Source organism: Macaca thibetana, chromosome 17 (genome assembly GCF_024542745.1).
Source record: "Macaca thibetana thibetana isolate TM-01 chromosome 17, ASM2454274v1, whole genome shotgun sequence".
NCBI classification, from domain to species: domain Eukaryota; kingdom Metazoa; phylum Chordata; class Mammalia; order Primates; family Cercopithecidae; genus Macaca; species Macaca thibetana.
The window spans coordinates 29,637,207-29,652,919 of record NC_065594.1 but is presented as its reverse complement, the minus strand read 5'-3'; the positions used below and the strand labels follow the sequence as shown (position 1 = coordinate 29,652,919).

Genomic DNA, 15,713 nt, shown 5'->3' with positions numbered 1-15,713 from the left:
TATTTTTTATTTTTATTTTTTTAAGACACAGTCTTGCTCTGTGGCCCAGGCTGGAGTGCAGTGATGCTATCACAGCTCACTCTAGCCTTGTTCTCCCTGGCTCAAGTGATCCTCCTGCCTGAGCTTCCCAAGTAGCTGGGACTATAGGCGCCTGCCGCCTGCCCAGCTGTCTTTTTGTATTTCTCTTCTGTAGAGAAGGGTTTCGTCATGTCACACAGACTAGTCTTGAACTCCTTGGCTCAAAGAATCCACCCACCTTGGCATCCCAGAGTGCTGGGGTTATAGGCGTGAGCCACCGCACCAGGCCCTTCTCTCATCTTTTAAAATTCCTCAGACACCTGGCCCTTGACCACTATTGAGTTCTTCATTTGTCAGAAATAATGAGGTGCGACATTTGCCTTGGTCCATCAAAAAGAAATGCCAACCATCTCCCCCAGTCTTGGGCAGGAACCCCCCTTGGTAATTCACTCCCCTCATCCCTGGCCCTCAGTACCTGGGTAGCCACTTCCCAGCCCAGGACAACATAGGCAGCACTCTCAGAAGTTCTTATTTTGGACCTGGTGAGGGGCTTCTTTTTGCCTGGCACCTTCCATTTGTAAATACATCACTGTATGCAAATAAAGCATCACAGAACCCTGGGTGCATGTGGACAATTTAACAAATGGAGCTGAAGGTAATGCTTTTTAAATTTGTAGGTAAATTCTGGAATGTTTTAACTTCAAGGAAATAATTTGAATGTGCCCTCCTGCATTTCTTTCTCATCCCCAGCTCATTAAAGATAGAGTTTTGCCTGAATGTAATTAATGTAAAAATGTTATTCTTAATAGAAAAGGTGCTTTATAAGCCAATTAAATGGCAGTCAACAGATTAGAGGGAAATGCTTATTTTACTTAAGTGTCAAAACAAATACACCTCAATGCGTTTCACTGGCACTGCTCTTCATATAAAATGCTAATTATAAATAAATTCATATTAAAGACAAAAACTAAGGCAAGTGGCACCAGTTTTGGCATATGGTAGGTGCCCAATGCATGTTGAACAAAATAGTGACAATGCCTTTGCCACAGCTTTTAAGATGTGAATATACATCCACCCGGCCACACACGTAGGTACACAGGCACATAAAATTTGCACACATTCGCTAATTCTGACAGGCTTCCTCTCCATCTAGGTGCACACGTTATTGTAATGGCCTGGATGGTCCTTGCTTTGCTGTTCACACGGAGCAGGACCAGGGCTGATCCTGCGGACGTGCTGCCCCCTAGTGGAAATAAGAAGACTTGCATGGTCAGCCAAATGAAAGAAAACAGTCACCATGTTAAGAGCTCAGTTAGCTGTCGTCATTGCGTTTATTTAATGACCTGATAGATGAAAAGAAAACTATGAAGGAGACGGAGAAGGAACAGCCCGAGGAAAACCCTCACAGAGCCTAGGGCAGTGATGAGCACAGAGTAGCTCCCAGCAAATATTTGCCGATTGATGAAAAAGATAAGCTTAGGTGCTGTAGATGTTGATTCACAGACACTGGGGGGTGGAGCTTGGTGCTGGCATACACAGTGAACTGAGTGATTCTTCACAAACACCGAGAATCCTGCTGAGTCTTGAATTTTTTAAATATTCACTTTCAGTAATGGATTAATCCACCCAGCACTGTTAGAGAGGTGTGTGGCTTCTGTCCATCAGCTTTTTGAGTTACAGCATTGAAAGGGCCAGCCATTTTCCACTCGAAGGGAGTTGAAAAGTGTAGGGATAAAATATACATTCTCGACAAGCACAATCTATGCCCTAAAAACCTCGATTGAACCAGGCATCAATATTTGATGCGAAGTAGCAGTTTCACTCAGGTTCCTTCCAAGATGAAGAAAATAACATGCTTTGCTGAAAAAGGGGCAAACCAGGGAGCTGAGAATTTAGTGGGAAGATAATGCAATTATAGGTCAGGATAGACACGTTTGCCAATCTTCCTGCAAAGCTTGAAAGATTTACGACCTCTAGCTATACCTGTTCCTAATTTACTTGTCACAAATAAGACTGGCACCTTTGCCCAGCAGAGAGGCTGTTAATGAATGGAGAAGCAAGGCAGGCTGCTAGCAGGTACTGCACCTTTAGAGCTCTGAAACAATCTTTAGGCCCTTTTTCCAGTTAAGACTTGAGAAGAAACACACTAGGAAACCTTACATAGAGGGCTTGCCTACAGAGTAAATGTAACAAATTTCTTTGGAGTGTGACCAAAAGGAAAAAAATTTCGTTTAACTCTCAGAAAAAATAAAGGAAGACCCTGCATTAAAGCCACTCTGTGTGTTATGGGGACAACGAGGTTTAATATAAGAATTAGGGTTTATATGAAGGAACAAGAGCTGGGGGAGTGAAACCAGCTGGAAGGTCATGGAAACAGCTGGAAGGTCAGATTGAACACCTAAGTGGGTGGTTCTCTAACATTTGCCAGGAAACTGCTGCAATTTTCAATTTTCAAGAAACTCTGGAAAAACTCCTACCAAACCTGGCGCTTGACAAGAAGCCTAGAAGCCACTGTGAACCTTCTGTATGCTGTGGCCCCCATGACCTGCGGAGAATTGCCTCTCTCCACTCTCTTCCCAAGCTCAGGCAAGTTTCTCTCATTGGAAAATTGAACTCAACCTGTAAAAGGCAGGAGATTCTAGGAAAGGAAGATCCAGTGAGAAGGAGATGAAAGTGATGCAAAGCTGACAACTAACAACATAGCACAACCTCAAAGCACCTAAATTCCTACATTTGCCTCCTCATTATGTAACCGCCCAATGGGTTCACCTTGTCCGCAACCTAGACAGAGCTGATTTATCAAGACAGGGGAATTGTAATAGAGAAATAGTAATTCACACAGAGCTGACTGTGCAGGAGACCTGAGTTTTATTATTACTCAAATCAGTCTCCCCAGAAACTTGGGGATCAGGGTTTTTAAGGATAATTTGGTGGGTAGGCCAGTGAATCCGGAGTGCTGATTGGTTGGCCCAGGGATGAAACTGTAGGGAGGTCAAAACTATTCTCTTATGCTGAGTCAGTTCCTGGGTGGGGCCACAGAACTGGTTGGCAGGTCCAGGTGGGGCCATTCAGTTGTTAGAAATGAAAAACTGGAAAAGACATCTCAAAAGGCAGATCCTAGGTTCACAATAGTGATGTCACCTTCAAGAGTAAGTTGGGAAGTTGCAAATCTTATAACCTCCAGAATAATGGCTGGTAATATTTAGAATTCCATCCCCTCTTGTTCTAACTTGGTGGCTGGTAGCTTTTCATTTGTTTTACAGGGACAGTTTAGCTTTAAACTATAAACTAAATTCCTTCCCAAGGCTAGTTGAGACTACGCCCAGGAATGAACAAAGACTGTTTAGAGGTTAGAAGCAAGATGGGGTCAGTTAAGTCTGATATCTTTCACTGTCATAATTTTCTCAGTTATAATTTTGCAAAGGCAGTTTCAATTATGTGGGACACATTATTCCTTCATGCACTCAATAAATAGTACTTGCGGTGTGTCAGGAATTGGGTTAGGTGATAGGGGCAGATTTAACTGTGTAGAAGACTTTATTCCTCCCCAATGTGAGCTGACATTGAACTGAAAGGGGGAAATGGTTTGAATACACAAACCGTGATGATGGCGGGCATTTTTAGGGCTGTTCACAAATATTCTGGCTCTCCTCCAGGCACATGCTAAGATTGTACTTCCCCACCTACTTTGAAATTCGAAGAGAACATATGACTTGCTTTGGTCCACAAAGTGTGGGCAGAAGTGATATGTGTAATTTACATTTGGAAGGTTTAGGAATGATCCATGATTCACCATGCTATCTTCCCCCTGCCATGATCAATCTGGTGAGATGAAGCTTGGGTCAGCCTTAGTCCCAAGAGGATAAGCAGAGCCCCCAGCTGACCTGCGATAGATATGCAATATGATTGGGAAAGAAATCTGTGTAACAAGCCAATAAGAGTTTGGAGTTATTTGTTGTCATAGCAAAAGTAGCCCATCCTGACTGACCTATAACAAGAGTGAGAACAATGTGCAGTGCTGGGGTCCCTGGGGGAGGGGAGGAACTGTTTCCAGATTGCCTTGTACACTGGTTAATCATTCACCACGTGTGGCTTTGGCTTAGCTTGCTCTCTGGAGAAGATCAAAGAAAACAGATAAGCTAGGGAGATACAGCAGTGGGCAAAACAGACCACAAGTATCAATCCATCTTTCTAATGCTATCAGAACATCTCCTTTCTCCGCCATTGTTTTCAGCATGCACTGCCCCCGCCTCTTAGTTTGACTTTAGATGACGGTGAACTGATCACCACAAGATTGGTGAGGATAGAATAACAGTGGGTGGGTGTTTTAAAAATTGTTTCTAACATGATAATCAGAAACAAGAACAGAACTGAAGAAAAGAAATGATCAGAATAGAGATCCACAAGGCCCTAAGGATTTACTATCCAATTTTTAGACTGGTCACAGGTTATTTCAGGGGAATTGATAAGGCTCTAGCTTGGTGTATCAGTCAAACCAACTTGTAGTGGGCAGGAATTCAAGCACAAAACAGCTGAGCTAGCACTTTATAACAAAATGATGGTTTAAAAAAATTTTTTTAAGCTTATACATGCTTTCTTTTCTTTTTCTTTTCTTTTTTTATTTTTCTTTTTCTTTTTGGAACAGTTCTTGCTCTGTTGCCCAGGCTGGAGTGCAGTGGCACAATCTTGGTTCACTGCAACCTCTGCCTCCTGGGTTCAAGCAATTCTCCTGCTTCAGCCTCCTGAGTAGCTGGGATTGCAGGTGTGCACCATGATGCCTGGCTAGTTTTTGTATTTTTGGTAGAGACTGGGTTTCACCATGTTGGCCAGGGTGGTCTCAAACTCCTGACCTCAAGTGATCCACCTGCCTCGGCCTCCCAAAGTGCTGGGATTACAGGCATGAGCCTCTGTGCCCAGCCCAATGTTTTATTTTCTAATCATATATTCTGGTCATATATATTTCTGATATATATTCTTTATACATGTAAATAATATTTTCAGCATTTACATTATACTGTAATTACTATTTATATATTTTTCAACTTTCCTTTTTCTCTTAATATACTGAAATTTGTGTATTTAAATATTCTTTTTCTACATGACTTCAAAACAACACATTTGTCTACTTAAAAACAATACATGAAATATTTATTATACAGACACATAAAAGGGAATGTATTGTATATACTGTTTTACATTGAACTTTTTCCACTTATTACATTGTGAATATCTTTTTACATTATTAATTATTGCTCCAAGACATCATTTTTAGTAAATGATGTGTTCCATTATATGAGTGTAATTTATTTAGCTAATTCTCAGTTGTAGAAAATTTATGAGGCCAGATGTGGTGGTTCAGGCCTGTAATTCCAGCACTTTGCGAGGCCGAAGCAGGTGGCTCACGAGGTCAGGAGTTTGAGACTAGCCTGGCCAACATAGTGAAACCCAGTCTCTACTAAAAATACAAAAAATTAGCCTGGCGTGGTGGCACATGCATGTAATCCATCTACTCGGGAGCCTGAGGCAGGAGAATTGCTTGAACCCAGAAGGTGGAGGCTGCAGTGAGCCGAGACTGCACCACTGCACTCCAGCCTGGGCAACAGAGTGAGACTCTGCCTCAAAAAAAAAAAAAAAAAAAAAGAAATTTTTTTTCAGGCCAGATTACTAAAATTGGAATAGCCAAATCAAAGTGAATGCACAATTTTAAGGATTTTGATATGTATTTCCAAAATACCCCAAACAAAAGTTATTCCAATAGATGCTGTCACTTCACTAGCAGCATATTAACTTTCCCCTGAAACTTTCCCCACCCTTGCAACCCCGGTATCATTTTTCTCAAAGTCTGGTCTAACCAGTATTAAATGTTGTTTTATTTTAATTTAAATGTCTTTGGTCGCCAGTGAGGTATGCAGTTTGGAATCATTCCACACTTCCCGTGGCACTGTTCTAGGTCTCTGGGCCCTGATCTGCTTGGTGAATCCTTCACAGTGTTCCTCAGGACAGCTCCCGGCCCTTCTGAGTGCAGGAGGGCAACTCCATCCCGCTCTCAACCCTGGGCTCAGCTACCAACCACTATAGCTTGTGTGGCTCGAGAATCCTTAAAACCCAACCAACAGGGGGCAGAAGAGGGCAGGGTTTATTATGATGGGCATTTATTTGTTTATTGAGATGGAGTCTTGCTCGGTCGCTCAGACTGCAGTGCAGTGGTGCAATCTCAGCTCACTGCAACCTCTGCCTCCTAGGTTCAAGAGATTCTCCTGCCTCAGCCTCTAGAGTAGCTGGGATTACAGGCCTGTGTCACCACGCCTGGCTAATTTTTGTATTTTTAGTAGAGACAGGGTTTCACCATGTTGGTCAGGCTGGTCTTGAACTCCTGACCTCAAGTGATGTGCCTGCCTCAGCCTCCCAAAGTGCTGGGATTACAGGTGTGAGCCACTTCGCCTATGACGGGCATTTTACTGAAGAAGAAACCAAAGGCTTTGCCAAAGTCACACAGCAATAATTGCCAGATCCGATAATAGAACGCAGGTCTTCTAACTCCACATCTGGTGCCTTTTCAGGACCTCTGAAGTTAGAGACAAATGAAAGAAGCTGGGAAGTGGTGAAAACAGTCTCAAGGCGTTTCTCCTTTGACAAATATTCAGATAACCATTTTCTATGACCACAAAAAGGTTGAATCTCATTTAACACATGTTTATAAAGCTCCTACTACATATCTAGAAAGGCAATGTGGATACAGCAGGGAGCAAGAGCACCCACAATTCCTGCCCTGGTGGAGCTTCTCATAATGCGGCAAGGATACCCGTTTCCAGTGACACAGCTTCTGCGTTCACACCTCGGCTCTATCACACAATAGATATAGGATGCTGGGCACGTTACTTAAAAATGTCCGCTTCTAAATGTCCCCATCTTTGTGGTGGGGACAGTAATCATACCTGACAGGTCAAGTTATAGGATTAAGTGAGATGACACATGTAAAAGCCCAGCTTATGTAGTCAGTGCTTGCAAATATTAACCATGATTACTACTGTAATTCTCAAGTGGAACCTCTACGGACGAAACCATTTACATTATTCATAACAATGGCAACTATTATTGAGCGACCATTTATTGAGTGCCTATAAATCAGCGTGGACTTCAATACTTTCCTAAACTTCCTTGATGGTAATAATCCTCTGAGATACTTTTTTTTTTTTTTTTAAAGGAAAAATTCCCAGCTTCTCCAATCTCCTAGAGTTGGGAGTTCCTCTAGAGGGCCTTGGGAATCTATTTGTTTTTAAATTTATCATTTTAGCCATTTTTAAGTGTACAATTCCGTGGCATTAAGTACAGTCACACGGTGCAGTCACCACCATCCGCCTCCAGAACTCTTTTCATCTTCCCAAACTGAAACTCTCTCCACATCAAACACTAACTTCCCACTTTCCCCTCCCCTCAGCCCTTGGCAACCACCATTCTTTCTGTCTCCATGAATTTCATTACTTTGGGCACCTCATATAAGTGGAATCATACAGTATTTCTCTTTTCGTGTCTGTCTTATTTCACTTCGCATCATTTCTTCAAGGCTCATCCATGTTGTAGGGTGTGTCAGAATTTCCTTCCCTTTTAAGGCTGGATGCTATTCCATGGCATGCATAGACCGCATTTGGTTATCTATGCATCTGTTGATGGGCATTTGGGTTGCTTCCACCTCTTGGTGATTTCCCATCTCACTCTATACACCATGGCAGCAGGAAAGCATTCAATGCTTTTCTGGCTCTGCTAGAGACAAGCTCATCAGACAAATGAGGACTCTTTTTGAGCATTTCGCACCCACTGATGTCACCTGTGAATTCACCAGGTTTAGTGAAGGTTACTAAATTCCGAACAAACACTCCTTTCCCAGTGTACCCCGGTGCTATTGACCCAGTTCTGAGACCTCTCGCTTCCTCTTGATGACTTGAGGATCTGCAGCTCACTCCATGCTTGCAGCTACAGGGCATGCCATACACCTAGTCGTTCCATACACATGGGCATTTCATACACCTGGGCCTATCATATGCCTGGACATGCCATACATCTGGGCCTGCCATACACCTGGGGATACTGTACACCTAGGCATGCCGTACACCTGGGCACACCATAACCAGGGCATGCCATGTGCCTGGGCACACTGTACACCTGGGCATACTGTACCCTTGGGCATGCCGTACACCTGGGCATGCTGTATGCTTGGGCATACTATACCCCTGGGCATACTGTATGCCCAAGTACACAAATAAGGCCAGGCTGGCTGTGTCACTAGCACCCTAGGTTACAAGATCATCTCTTTGGGGTGCTATTCCTAATTATGCCATAGACAAGTAGTAGACAAACTGGATATATGGTCACTCTATGTGCAGGGATTGTTTCACCTAAATATGTTTTGAGTTCTTGCTGCTGCCTGAAGAAGAGTCACCATTTCTCATCGATGAAAGCAGATAGCCAAGGCTGCCTGTGTAAAAAATCACCACCTTGAATGCCCCCATCCGGGCAGCTTCACTCTCTGCCCCAGTGTTGCTCACACCTGATTCTAGGGAAGACTCACTAAGGCTAATCCATCAGCAAATGCCTGGTGGCCCAACACTTGGAGCCCCACAAAGCAATCAGGGTCCCTCCATCGATTGAGAAGGTGAAGACGTGAGGAAGTGAGGTAGGAGGCCTTCCGTGCCCCTCTCCGGGTGTCTTCTGGAGGACTGTTGTGGAGGAGGCAGCCAGACCAGTTCCCTGTCAGGGGATAAATAGGAAGACTTTGATCTTGTGAAAAGTTAAAAAGTTGTTTTTCCCTCGATGTCACTACTCGAGGTCCAGATGAAGAAAATGTCTTCTTCATCTTCTTTCCCTTCTGTTTCTTAACTCCACAAATGAAACTGAACGATCTATCAGAGATTGCTGGTTGCCTCCCCTCAACCCCAGAGCTGCTATAGCAACAGAAGTTGGAACTGGACACAAGATCATCCCACAAAAGACCATATGTCTTAGCTCCCCATGCAGCTCTGGGTACCTTGTGAGTAGATTCTGGTCAATGGGAGGTGATTACAAGTGAAAGGAATGTGCAAAGTCTTTTCTTTCCCATTTTTCTGTTGGCTGAAACAAGGATACTTCCTTCTGAGCCACTTTTGACCATGTAGGCAAGAGCAACATACGTAGGGAGTGAGGAAGCAATGACATGGAAGGAGCCTGGGTCCCTGAGTGTTCACGTGGAGCAGAGACATCTCCCCTGGATTAGCTTCCTCTGCACTGTTACACAAGAGAAAAATAAATATGTATATTCTTATCTGAGTTATGGAAGCCAAACTGATATTCTAATATAATACCCTTAAATTAGAGAAAAAAGAAAAAAAATAGGAGGAGAGAGGAAGGTCTGGGAAGAGAGGTAGGTAGGAGGTAGGTGCAGGAGGTGAAAAAAATACCGGACAGCAGATATTTCATTTATTTCAACCCCAAAAGTACCGTCAGTCTCAGCCTTCTACCTTGGGTTTGGAAAATCACACTCAATTTTTCTGTTGATTGTCATGTAAATGTTTGATAAAGAAGCATAAGCATTCATGAGAAGACTATATCTTTTTTCTACAAGTTCCAATAAAATGCTGCAGTATATCACTTTAAAATGATTGAGGATAAGGCTGAGTCCCTGAATTTGTCTTTCCAAAGTATTATATAATCCACTCATAATTATTCACTTTCCTTTTACATTTTCAGAAAATGAGACCTATTCCTACAATGATTTATGAAACTCGATTTTGGGTACTATAATCTATTTTGCTATTAATCTTTGCTGAATACATTTAGAAAAATAAACTGACTAGGATATATGGTATTCTCAAAGTCAACTACAAATAATTTGGAGCTTATTCTTAGACAAATCTGTTCAGTGGCTGCTCTCCAATGAAGTCCTCCCCACTTCCACCTGGATGGCCATCTTAGCTTCCTAAGGAACTGTGGCAGTCTACTATACCTGTGGCCCCAATGAGCCATTCTCACACCCTTGTGTAGTCCCCTCCCCTTAATCTGAGCTAGTCCTGTGATTTGACTAAATCAATAGAATTGGGTAGGAAAACTAGGGCGCTAGTTCCCAGTTTCAGCCTGAAGGCTTGGCCGTGTCCACCTTTGAACTATTGGATGCCCTGAGTAGCCATTTAAAGTATTCCAGCCACTTCACTGGAGAGACCATGTGGAGAGGAAGAGGCTCCCCATTTGCGCCTAGACCCAGACAACCCACTACTGATTGCAGTCACACAAGTGCCACTGGCACACCCAACAGAAGCCCAGCTAAACTGCAGATTTGTAAGCAAATATAATGATCGTTGTTTCAAGCCAGGAAAGTCTTGGGATGGTTTGTACATAGTAATAGATAAACAAATCATTAGCCTTTCTTGAATCATATGGAGCTCCTACTTAAGTTTCCTAAATGGAATTTTCTCACAATTCCATTTGCCACATCATCTTCTGTTCTAAGTTTTTAACCAGCCAGGGTCGCCATATACTGTTGTGTGGATTGTACACTGTACCAGGGCACCTGCCAAGGGAGCCAGTGGGGACTGCTTAGCTAGCCTTCACCTGGAGAGGGCACTTTTTCTAAATTGAAGGAAATGTTTTATGGCTCCCAGAAGTCTGATAACAGGCACCTTGTAGAATTGAATCCAAAGTTGTTGAACTGGCCTTTAAGACCCTCCTTTAACTGCCTGCTGCCACCTTTGCCCTTCCCTTCCAACTTTCTCCAATCCAGCCTCTCATTACTCATCTCCAAGCTTGGCTTAGCGGGGTTACTCTACCCCCCACTGTCAGATGTGCCCATTCTGCCTGACAGGCAGCAATGTACACGATCCTCCCAAATTAGGGCCATGCGTTCTAAAGGAGGATATAGTTCCACCACCAGCCCTTTGTGTACTCAGGCACCAGGACATTTTCAGTCTTGTAAACCTCAGAGGATCTAATGGCTTACAGGTACTTTTTTTTTTTTTTTTTTTTTAGAGGTTTCCAAACACGTTAAATGAAGAGGGGATGGTGTAGCAATGTGTTATTCTGCTTTTGGTCTTCATATGTGGAGGGCTTTGGAGCTGCTCTTTCCCTGGAGAACTGTGCTTCATCTGTCAAAGATCTAAAGCACAGACAGGGCTTCGCTGTCTGAGCCAGGGAAGCTGGTCTCCAGGGAAAATTCTTTCCTCAGAATTCATAGTGCAACCAGAAAGCTAAATGTTCCAATACACTGTGCAAATGGACTTCGTGACATGGGATACACGTTGTCGAACTTTGTAATCTTACCCTTCATTCAATATTCAACACATTTATTTGATCTCTTCCTTTTCTCAGCGTCCCCTTCTTCTTCTGCACTCTTCCTTCGTTCCCCCCACCCCCACCTCCCTGCCTCTGGGAAGGGCTGACTCAGAGTCACCTTCCTGTCAGGGGAGTGGTTGAGGGGATTTCTAGATGTGCATTAGGGACCAAGGTATTGATTGTTTCCTTTGACTCGGAACTCTAGATGAAGTACAGTTGCAGGCTAGTGGGATTAAAGGAGCCATGATCTTGAGAGGTGTGTGCCAGAGACTATCCCCGGTTACACCATGATACGAGGCAACGTCCCCAACTATAGGGAGGAAAATGATGAGGTGCTCACCTGAATCCATGCCAGAAAGGGACAGGGTGCCTGGTCAAATGCCCTGTAAGCAGGTGTACTGTTCACGATAGGGGGAACCAATGAACATCTTAGGGAAACTTAGCACTATTCAGAATAGCGGGTGAAACTAGCAGTTTCTAGCTGATTGTTATTAAGGTCCATTTGAGCCTGTGATCTCTACAAATATTGCAGAATGAAAGGCCCTTTGAATTATAATTGGATTCCAAATATTTGCCTGGAATAATAGCTTGGCAACTATATGCTGGGAACTGTGAAGTAGAAATTATATTTTCATATTCCTATAAGTAAAAATTACTATGATTGAGCAAATATGCCTATTAAGTGTTCTCTATTATCTCATTTATTTTCATTGTTTTTTAATTGTATATATTTAAGGTAGATGACATGATCTTTTGATATACAAAGTGATATGGGTACTACAGTGAAGCAACTTAACGTATCTGTCATCCCACCGGGTTATCCATCTCCCTCCTTTTTTGACAAGAACACCTAAAACCTATTCTTTTGGCAGAAATCTCAAATACAACACATTATTATTCGATGTACTCCTCATGTTGTACGTTAGAGTCCTAGACTTGTTCATGCTACATATCTGCACATTGCAGCATTATTCACAATAGCCAAGATACGGAAACAACCAAAGTGTTCGCTGATGGATGAATAGATAAAGAAGCTGTGTATCTATCTGTCTGTCTGTCTGTCTGTCTGTCTATCTATCTATCTATCTATCTATCTATCTATCTATCTATCTATCAATCTATCAATCATCTATCTGTAGTGGAATCTTATTTAGCTTTAAAAAAGAAGATTCTGCCACTCACCACAACACGGGTGAACCTGGTGGACATTATAAGTGAAATAAGCCAGACCCAGAAATAAATATTCTGTACGATCTCACTGTATGTGGTATCTTAAAAAAAAGTCAAATACACACCGATAGAGAATAAAATGGTATTTACCAGAGGCAGGGTGGGGGTGCGGGGAGGAAGGAGAAGATGTAGGTCAAAGGATACAGTATCTCATTTAATCATTACACCAGCTCTATGAAAAAGGTGGTATCTAGTTTTGGTGGTGATAGATCCAGAATTCAGAGGTTTTAAATAACTTTCTTAAGCTGGTAGGTAGTCGAGCTATGATTCGAACTCTGAATAAGGCCCATACTCTCATTCTGTCTTGCTACCCTGGCCTGCCCTTCCAGTCATGAGCAACACCACGAGACCAGGCTCATCTAGGAGCAGGCAGAGGCTCAGTCAGCTCTTCTACACCTGCTGCCTATAGCTGCCCCCGCCCAGCACTGCTATACAGCAAATCCTCTGGACTGCTCAGCCGTCACGCTGGGGTTCTGTACTTTACATTTAAGAAATTCTGGAATAAAGCAAGTTTTGTTACACAAGCCACTTTATGCAGATTCTCTGGCCAAGCCTCAAGGTTCTGACACCATCAGGAAGAGGAAGTCTGGTCTGAGCCCAGTGAGGAGCACATAGGCAGTGGGGCTGATGTGGAGGGGCTAGGCTGGGAGAGAGGATGCAGGCTCTTCTCTCTCCCTGCTTACATGTTTGTCCACATTCCACGATGTATAAAAAGAGTCAAGCCTGGGGGGCCTGATTTGGGGTTTGATGGGCATTTGTAGTTTCCTTGTGATACACTTTGTGGCTAGGTATGGTTGCTCACTCCTATAATCCAGGCACTTTGGGAGGCCAAGTCAGGAGGATTGCTGAGGCCAGGAGTTCAAGACTAGCCTGGGCAACATAGCAAGACCCTATCTCTACTTAAAACACACACACACACACGTATACACACACACATACACACACACACAAAATACACTTTGAAAAGCCACAAGGTGATTTCACACTCATTTTTTACAGCTAAGGCCATGAGAAAATCTAAGGAAGATACGTTAGAGGCAGTCACTATTCTGGATGAATTTCCTCCACCAGCAGAGGTGACGAGTATTTTGTAGGGAGAAAGCATTCTTTCCCGTCACCTGACTCAGTAGGAGCCCCAGGAGGGAGGCGGCTTCAGGACAGGACTGGCATCAGAGGTGACTGACGGGAGTCAGCTGCTGGGCCATGGCTGCTGCTTAATGTCCTGTCCATTTCGTGTTCACGAAACGTTCTGCAGGGTTGATGTCAGTAGAATTTTCTCTCAATTTTCTTTCTGGGTCTGACCCTTGGGAAGAATCCAGCAAGAGGTAGGAGTGAAGAAAGGAGAATGTAGAGGAAGACAGTTTTATTCCCTTTGTGATCAAGAGGTTAGGTCGCTTGTGGCATTCTGGATATGGAGGGAGACTTCATCTTTATTGATTTAAACTCTCTAAATCCATGTAGAATAAGCGTAATCATAAACCCACTGGCACGAGCTACTGAGAAAGAATGTGTAGTCATAGCCTGTGGATACCTCTGAGAAGAAGTTCAGTCAGCACTTATCCATCCCGGGTGCTTTGATACTATGCATGAGTCCAGGTAGAGAAGTGGGTCGGAGAGAGATTACCCCTGGATACCTGGGAACTCGGTGACTTTATGAGTTCATTGCAGTGAGGGGGCATTGGGACCAGCATAATAGGTTGGAAGCCGGACAGTTGGGTCTGGGGAATGGTTCTGCAGTCGCCTGATTGAGACCACAGACAAGTCTCATAATCTCTCCAGGGCACCCCTTCTTCATCTGTGAATTGATGACTACTAAAGATGGTAATGGGAATAATGCTTCTCTGCCAAGGAAGCTACAAATATTCAATAAGTTAATATGTGTGGGACTGCATTATCACCGCTAAAGCATCCTGCAACTGTAAAGCTGAAATGCTCCACATGTGAGGGGCTGTGCCACTCCAGTGCTTAGAAGAATGCCACAGGCAGAGGATGCCCTCAACAGGAGAACATTTATAATGATATTTTACAGTCATATAAAGTATAGTTATTGTTCTGATGCAGGATAGAAACATTTAAAAATGTTTTTATTTGCATCACAGACCTCTGAATATCTGGAAAAAGCCATGAATCTTTTCATTCTCTTAAAACACACACACACCCCACACACAGAGCAAACAGCAAAAATAAACCATGCTAATACATTCATTCAGTAATGCTTTACGTACAATTTCTGGGGGCTCATAGTTTCTCTTAGCTCATAGCTTAAAAAAATGCCTGACCTAGAGACTGGTGCAGGCTTCTACTCTCTGACTGTAGTCTAGGAGAGAAACAGACTGCATAGAAGAATGAACAAAAATAACAATGTTTAGCACCTGCCCGAGAAAAATGCTGCAGAGAACATCTCTGGAATTCTAATAGATTCATACAACCCCCTTGAAAAAATAGTTTGTCTGATCTTAACTAGTCGAAGTTAAAAACGTGCTCAGGCTAAAGAAAGGGTCTACCCCACAAATGTGACCACCCTTCAGCTCACTGATGCTTTTGTGCAAAAAGTCGTGGTCCGGATATCTGAATCCTCCTCCTGCCTCCACAATGGGCTGCTATCCGGTAACGGCTGCGAGGTCCCATTACCGCAGGGTGAGGCTCCTCCAGGACGCTCAGATGCCTGCTCAGAGCCCGGCTTATCGGGGGATCTGCGAGCTCCTGCCAACGCCCTGGTGTGTCCACCCTATCTCGGGGGACTAGATTTTACCCTGAGCAACACATGATTTTTGGGTAAGGGCTGTCCCTGCTAAGTAGGATTTCATTTTGGATTCAGAGAATTCAGAACTGGAGCCAGCTCAGCCCAGGTGGAAATGTAAAAATCCACACCAAGATGAACTCAAACTGAGTGAAACCATGGCCAGCGATGGAAAGTGAAAAGGAAAGAAAATAACTGAGCAGGCAAAGCTCTGTCCCACTTTCTCCATCCAGCTGGGGCCTTCCACGGGAGAGCATAGAAGGTATTTGTACCAAATGCTTCATAAAGCCAGCCAGGGCACTCGTTTTTAAGCTCACAGTGCACTACCTTCTATCTTCGGGTTGTTTATGGCATCTTGGTCATAGGATGTAAACATCCCCCATGGGAGATGTGCAGGTCACCCACCTGATCAAGCCGGTGCTCCCTGGGA

At 43.5% G+C, this 15,713-nt stretch overlaps 1 protein-coding gene across 1 annotated transcript in view; it reads right to left on the bottom strand.

The window, feature by feature from the left end:
- The window catches only part of LOC126940470 (peptidyl-prolyl cis-trans isomerase NIMA-interacting 4-like), a 1,058,238-nt gene that overhangs the window by 994,027 nt on the left and 48,498 nt on the right, over positions 1-15,713 (bottom strand). The gene's annotated exons all lie outside the window — the stretch shown is intronic.